The 6824-nt window shown below is 34.3% G+C and overlaps 2 long non-coding RNA genes across 2 annotated transcripts; one reads left to right on the top strand and one right to left on the bottom strand.

Moving 5' to 3' along the window:
• Positions 1 to 1603: 1603 nt before the first annotated feature.
• Positions 1604 to 1832, bottom strand: LOC123318663. Its single transcript, XR_006538387.1, has 2 exons — positions 1738 to 1832; positions 1604 to 1666 (listed from the first exon to the last, which is right to left on the bottom strand). It is a non-coding gene; the product is annotated as an uncharacterized LOC123318663 (long non-coding RNA).
• A 968-nt stretch (positions 1833 to 2800) lies between these two features.
• On the top strand, positions 2801 to 3112 carry LOC123318662. Its single transcript, XR_006538386.1, has 2 exons — positions 2801 to 2895; positions 2967 to 3112. It is a non-coding gene; the product is annotated as an uncharacterized LOC123318662 (long non-coding RNA).
• Positions 3113 to 6824: the final 3712 nt, after the last annotated feature.

Here is a 6824-nt window from a genome sequence, read left to right as displayed (position 1 = left end):
CCAAAATATAATGTTCTTAAGGTTTTCTCATTCATATATTGGGTTATTGATCTTAGTGCAAAGCATGTCTTACTCAACTTCACTGAAATGAATTCTGTGTGTTGACGCCAATTGAGGAATTGATCAATGTAGACTCCCAGAAATCTGACGTAGTTCGATAGTTGGTAGTTACAGTTGGATAAGGTTACTGAATCTGATTTTTCCTTGTTTGACCTACTTGTGTCAAAAAGAATGATTTTTGATTTGTCCTCATTTAAAACTAGGTCATTTTGGTTGAACCATGTTTTTGATTTCAAGAAGATGTGGTTTGCTTGTCTTGAGAGCTCTTCAAAATCCTCGGCACTGGTTAATAGATTTGTGTCGTCGACAAAATTCACCATGTTTCCTTCATCTTGCAGTACTATGTGGCCTAGATCGTTCAGGTATATTAAGAATAAGAGTGTGCCGATGACGCTTCCTTGGTCGATTCCTATTTTTCTTATCAATATTTTTGACTTTGATTGATTTTTATTTTGTGTGATGGTAACTCTTTGTTTTCTGTTAGTCATGAATGAATCAAGCCATTTAATTGTGTTTCCTCTCACTCCATAAAACTCTAATTTCTGAAGAAGATATTCTTTGTTTAATGAGTCATAGGCTTTAGAGAGGTCTAGGAAAATACCCAGAGCCATCTTACTGTCCTCAAGTGACTCCAAAATGTACTGCAAGAATTCAAAGATAGCTGTCTGTGTTGAGCGTCCATGTAGAAATCCATGTTGGGTATGTGAAAAAAGATTATTTTCTTTAAAGTATTCAGTTAATCTTGTCGAGACTAGTACTTCAAAAATTCTGGAGAATGCTGGTAGTAAACTTATGGGTCTGTAGTTGTTGAGAAGTTTTGGGTTGCCTGTTTTGAATATTGGTTTTATGAGTGCTAGTTTCAAGGAATCTGGAAATATACCATGTTTGAAAGAATTATTTATGATGTATGATAGTATTTCGCTGATTGCTGGTAATGATAACTTGACTATCATAATAGGAATTTCGTCATCTCCGCTGCTGAATTTGTTTTTGATGGTTTTTGTTAAGTTCTCTATTTCGGAAGGTGTTGTGGGTCTCAGGTAGAAGGACTTCTCTATACGCTTCATGTGAGAATAATCTATAGGTGTTGTAGATATGTTATTTAGGAGGGTGTTTACTGTGTTGTTGAAGTGATCGTTGAAATTTTCTGCTATTTCTTCTGGAGTCCCTTCCAATTGCCAATCTTCAGTGGATCTTGTTGTGCCAGTGATCTCTTTGCATATTTGCCACATAGTTTTACCTTTATTGTCTGACTTGATTATTCTTTCCTCATATGTTTTGGTTCTCTGGTTTTTCAATGCATTGTCATATTCTTTTTTTGTTTTTTGGTAAAGATCAAGATGTTGTGGGCTCACGTTACTCAAGACTAAGAGGATGTCTAATTCGTTTTTAATTTTTTCAATTTCAGGTGTTTTGTGAATATAGGCTCGCTTTTTGTTTAGAGATGGTTTTTTGGGAAAATTCTCGTTGAATATATTTATGAATTCAGATAGTCGCTTTTAATTCCCAAAGTGTATTAAACAAAAAGATTGATAAGTTATTAAATAACTCTTCTTTATTTCATCTAGTCGACGTTTCAATCCCGATGGGGACCTTCTTCAGGACTCTAAAAAACACACAAAATTAACAAAGGAAACAGCGTGACAGATGTAGCATGCTTCGAACAAGAGTACTAACCGAAATACAGAGTTTCAAGTTATAACTGCAAAACACCAAACCAATAAGCAGGGAAATTAATGATGGCATTCAAGACAGGAAGGCATACATAAAAAAAAATTCGCTATCTCAAACAGGAAAAGACAAGTCAATCCCACAGTCCTTAAAGTTCTTAAAATACGACACAAGGTTATAATCCGGGAGACACAGAAAAGAACTGTCATGTAAACCACAGAGCCAATTGTTTCACTTTGGTCTCAGCATTTCACTCTCACTGAATTCTTTCGACATATTAGAAAAACAATATATATGAAGGTGAACCATGACACATCAAAATCCCAAAATTTAAATTTATTTATTCATTTCTTTTCAGTCAATTTCACTCTCACCAAAATCGACACATCTCCTAAACTGTACCGGAGTCTTCTCCACGCAATCCAACCAGTTCCCTCTCACCGAACTGATCATAATGAATTAGGTAGGAATATATTGAACTTAAGTTATTGACGTCTCTCCTGTAGAATTCCAAGCAAGACTTGCGCCCTGGCTGAACATTTCCGGAAGACCGATCATCCTGTTGACTACGATTCCACCAGAGTTCTTGAATTGGAGAAGAACACCAACAAAAGATGTTTCATGGAGATGTTCCACATCAAACGCCTATCTAACTCCATGAATTACAGGAGAGACGTCAATAACTTAAGTTCAATATATTCCTACCTAATTCATTATGATCAGTTCGGTGAGAGGGAACTGGTTGGATTGCGTGGAGAAGACTCCGGTACAGTTTAGGAGATGTGTCGATTTTGGTGAGAGTGAAATTGACTGAAAAGAAATGAATAAATAAATTTGAATTTTGGGATTTTGATGTGTCATGGTTCACCTTTATATATATTGTTTTTCTAATATGTCGAAAGAATTCAGTGAGAGTGAAATGCTGAGACCAAAGTGAAACAATTGGCTCTGTGGTTTACATGACAGTTCTTTTCTGTGTCTCCCGGATTATAACCTTGTGTCGTATTTTAAGAACTTTAAGGACTGTGGGATTGACTTGTCTTTTCCTGTTTGAGATAGCGAATTTTTTTTTTTATGTATGCCTTCCTGTCTTGAATGCCATCATTAATTTCCCTGCTTATTGGTTTGGTGTTTTGCAGTTATAACTTGAAACTCTGTATTTCGGTTAGTACTCTTGTTCGAAGCATGCTACATCTGTCACGCTGTTTCCTTTGTTAATTTTGTGTGTTTTTTAGAGTCCTGAAGAAGGTCCCCATCGGGATTGAAACGTCGACTAGATGAAATAAAGAAGAGTTATTTAATAACACCTATCAATTACCCACACCCCTTATCAATCTTTTTGTTTTATGAATTCAGACATGAAAACATCCCATTGTCTATTCACTTCGGATCTATCTATCTCTCGCACAAGGTTCCAGTTTTGGTTGAATAATTTTTCCAAAAATGCATCTTTTTCTTGCTGGCCATAAAATCTTCGGAAATAGATGTTATTTATCTTTACTTCTTCTGTAGTAAAAATAATTTTTTGTGCTGTGTGATCTGACATATGTATATTAATGACCGAACTTTCCCAATGTTGGATATTTGTGAAGATGTTGTCGATAGATGAGCTTGTTTCATTTGTAATTCTAGTATCTTGATATATGACATGTTTGAGGTTGAAAGATCTCATAAGGTTTATCAGTTCTATTCCATCTCTATTTGTTTTTCGTAATTCTATGTTGAAATCACCAGCTACTATTATTTGTTTGTTTTCAGGTATTATTTTGTTTAATGTTTGTTCTAATTTTGAGAAGAAGGTATGGATGTTGCCGCCGGAAGGTCTATATATCGACAAAATGATTATATTTCCTCTCTTTCTGATCCATTCACCTGCAGCGCATTCAAACTCTCCAATTTGAGAAAACTTTTGTAATTTGGTTCTTGTAATACTTTTAAGTGTTTTGTGAAAATATAGTGCTGAACCTCCATGTTTTCCTTCAGGTCTACAGAAGCTTCCTACTATATTGAAATTTCGTATAGGGAATGTGGGTAGTTGTTCGTATGATTTCCAGTGTTCTGTTATGCATAATATTTTGCACTCTTTATGTTCATTCAGTCCATATTCTAATTTATTCAAAGCATTTCCTATAGATTGGATATTTTGGTGGATAAGGCTTATTTTAGTGGTTTTTGGTTCATTTTTTGTTGTTTTGTCTGGTTGATGTTCATTATTTCTGTTTACTACCCAAAAAAATTTCCGGCGTGAGTTCTTTTATGGATTTCGAAATTAAACCTTCTTATTCCAACGTTTGGGGGCCAAAAAGATGGATCATACATAGTGTCTTTTCTAGTTAGGGGGGCTGTTACACAGAAGCTTTTCAGTTGTGCTGGTTTTGTTTGTAGTTCAGTTACTGTTATATTCTCATTTTCGAAGCCAGGTTGTTTTTTGATATGCTCTTGAACCATTTCACTTGTCACATGATTGTTTACTCTATATATATTAAGCCAAACTTTTCTTTCAGGGCCTGCGAAACCAGATTTAATAACTTCGTCGGAGGCTTCTCCCGTTCCTAACCTTTTTTTTGTGTGACGTCTCCTTTTATGTACTTCTATGAAGTCTGATTCATGTTGTGTATTTGTTTCTCTATTAGATTCGGATATTTCCTCATTGTGATGTTTAGGTAGTGTATTAGATGGATTCTTCTCTTGTTGTGGTTTAATTTTCAGGTTATCATTGTTTTGGTTAGATTTGTCGGGGGTATGGGATCTTTGAACTACTATCTTTGGGACTATTGTTTCTTGGTTGACGTTGCTTCTTTGAGTTCTTGTTTTGACGATGTCAGAGTATTGTGTTTCAATTTTTTTATCATTGTTGTTCAATTGTTGTTTTAGTAATTTATTATTTTCTTTAAGAATTAAGTTGTATTCTTTAAGGATTTCGTTCTTTTCCTGTGTTTCTGTGAGTAACTTAGTTAAGTATTCAATTTTGAGGGCCATAATTTCCTCTTTATTTGTTTTTTTTTGTTTTTTCAATATCACAACATTCTATATATCTCCCATTGATTACCTTGATATTTTTCTTTTTGGCACATGATCCATGGTATAGTCCATCACAATTTATGCATATTTGGATTGTGCATACTTTCTTATTACAGCATTTGTAGTTGTTTTCTCGTAGGTTTGATATTTTATCACTTTTAACACTTTCGCCGTCGCTATGTTCGTCTTCACTTGACGCCATCTTGACGGTGACTTCACAGCATAAGTTGAGTACTGTTAAGGGTTTACTTCACAGAATGATGAACCTCAGTCACCATATCATTCATGACTCCAATTTGAGAACTATTAAAAACATTCTCAAGATGAACAATTACCCGAATACCTTCGTGAATAAGTGCTTAAATTCTTACTTCAGACAACATAGGGCCTTTAACAACTCAGAAAAGCCTCCGTGTAAGATTTACAAGTTTCCTTTCATTGATGGGCTTTCACAGAGAATGAGTACAGTGTTCGACAGCAATACCAAATTGGCCTTTTACAATGTCAGATCCACCAAGTGTTTATACACGCGTTTGAAAGATCCCACACCGTTATTATCGTTGTCAAAGGTAATATATAAGATACCATGTTCTTGTGGGAAATCATATATTGGCCAGACCAAACAGTACCTAAAGTCACGGATAAGCCAACATACCAACGATTGTAAAAACCAGAATCAGAGTAAACCAAACAAAACAGCTTTAGCATCACACCACTTTGAAACTGGACACTCTTTTATATTCGAAGATGTCACAGTGCTAGATCGGGAGGCCAATTGGTTTAAACGCAACGTGGGGGAGATGATCCAAATAAACTTGGCCGACACTGTCAACCTAAGAAGTGACTGCGCTAATCTTAGCATTATATATAGCAACATACTAAATATATACGCACGACAAAATATTAAATTCAGGTAGTTTTTTTGTTTTTTGTTTTAGGTGTAATTTTATTTTATTTAAGAAATATTGATGTTCAAAGAAGAATAGTTAGTTTGTCCAATATTTGTCCAGTTCGTGAGATTTTGTGAATTCTCTGTTCAACGGTATTTTCATGTTTCTCTTCTTATGAAAGCGATGAAGGAGGCGCATTTCTTTTCCGTTCAGATGTACTATAATAATAAATATGAAATTCAGTATGAATTTGACGACGGGAAGGAGTGTGTCGCTGTCACCTGTTTTACCTACATGTTATTGCGATCTTTTTGTCATGGACTAGAGGAACACAGTTGAATTCTAGGTAGAGAATTTTTTTTTTATTGTTGTGTAATGTTTGTATATTCACTGTTGTCTGTATGTTTTTTAGAAATTGAGAAAGCAACAATAAAGTTGCGAAACGTCGCTCATAGAAGAAGTTGGAGTTCTTTGTGAAATTTATTCCGATCCCACGACCACTATCAATCATTCTTTCTATAGTTTTTATTTCTTCAGGAGTAATACTAATAGACCTCTAGGTCGTAGTGCAAAGGAATTCCCCTCCAGTATACCATCCACAACGTGAATGTAAATGATGAAAAAGAATTCTCTAGAAATTATTAATTTTGAAATATTGTTTGGAGCAGCGAGATTTGAAACAAACTTAACAATTGAAATACTAATGCGCTTCAATACTTGCTTCTCCAGATAGTTATTATCTGTATCGATAACTTATACTTTTCAATTGTTGATATTTTATCATTTCATATTATCAGAAACGTTTGAAAAAATAAACAGTTATATAGTATATTTTTTCTGTAAGAAAAATACTCTGGGAAATTATCATTTAAATTCGCATATCTTTTATGAACTCATAATTATATAGAACACTCTCTAATTTTTCGTATTTTTAGTGCTAGGCTCAAGTATCACAAAAAAACAAAATATTTTATATCATCACTGGTATTCGTGTCATCTTTGCCACTACATAGTTGATTATTTAATATTTTATATGTTCTTTTTTAGGTATCAAAAATAATGGATTGAACACAATAAGTAAAATATCGCAGAAATTTTGACAGGTTGAAAAACAATCTCTCATGAATTCGCCAACGTTTCGGAACTATTTTGTTCCTTTCTCAAGGCTCATCATACAACTAA

The sequence above is a fragment of the Coccinella septempunctata genome, chromosome 8, assembly GCF_907165205.1.
Source record: "Coccinella septempunctata chromosome 8, icCocSept1.1, whole genome shotgun sequence".
NCBI classification, from domain to species: Eukaryota; Metazoa; Arthropoda; class Insecta; order Coleoptera; family Coccinellidae; genus Coccinella; species Coccinella septempunctata.
Note: the sequence above shows the minus strand (reverse complement) of the source record. Positions and strands in the feature narration are given on the sequence as shown.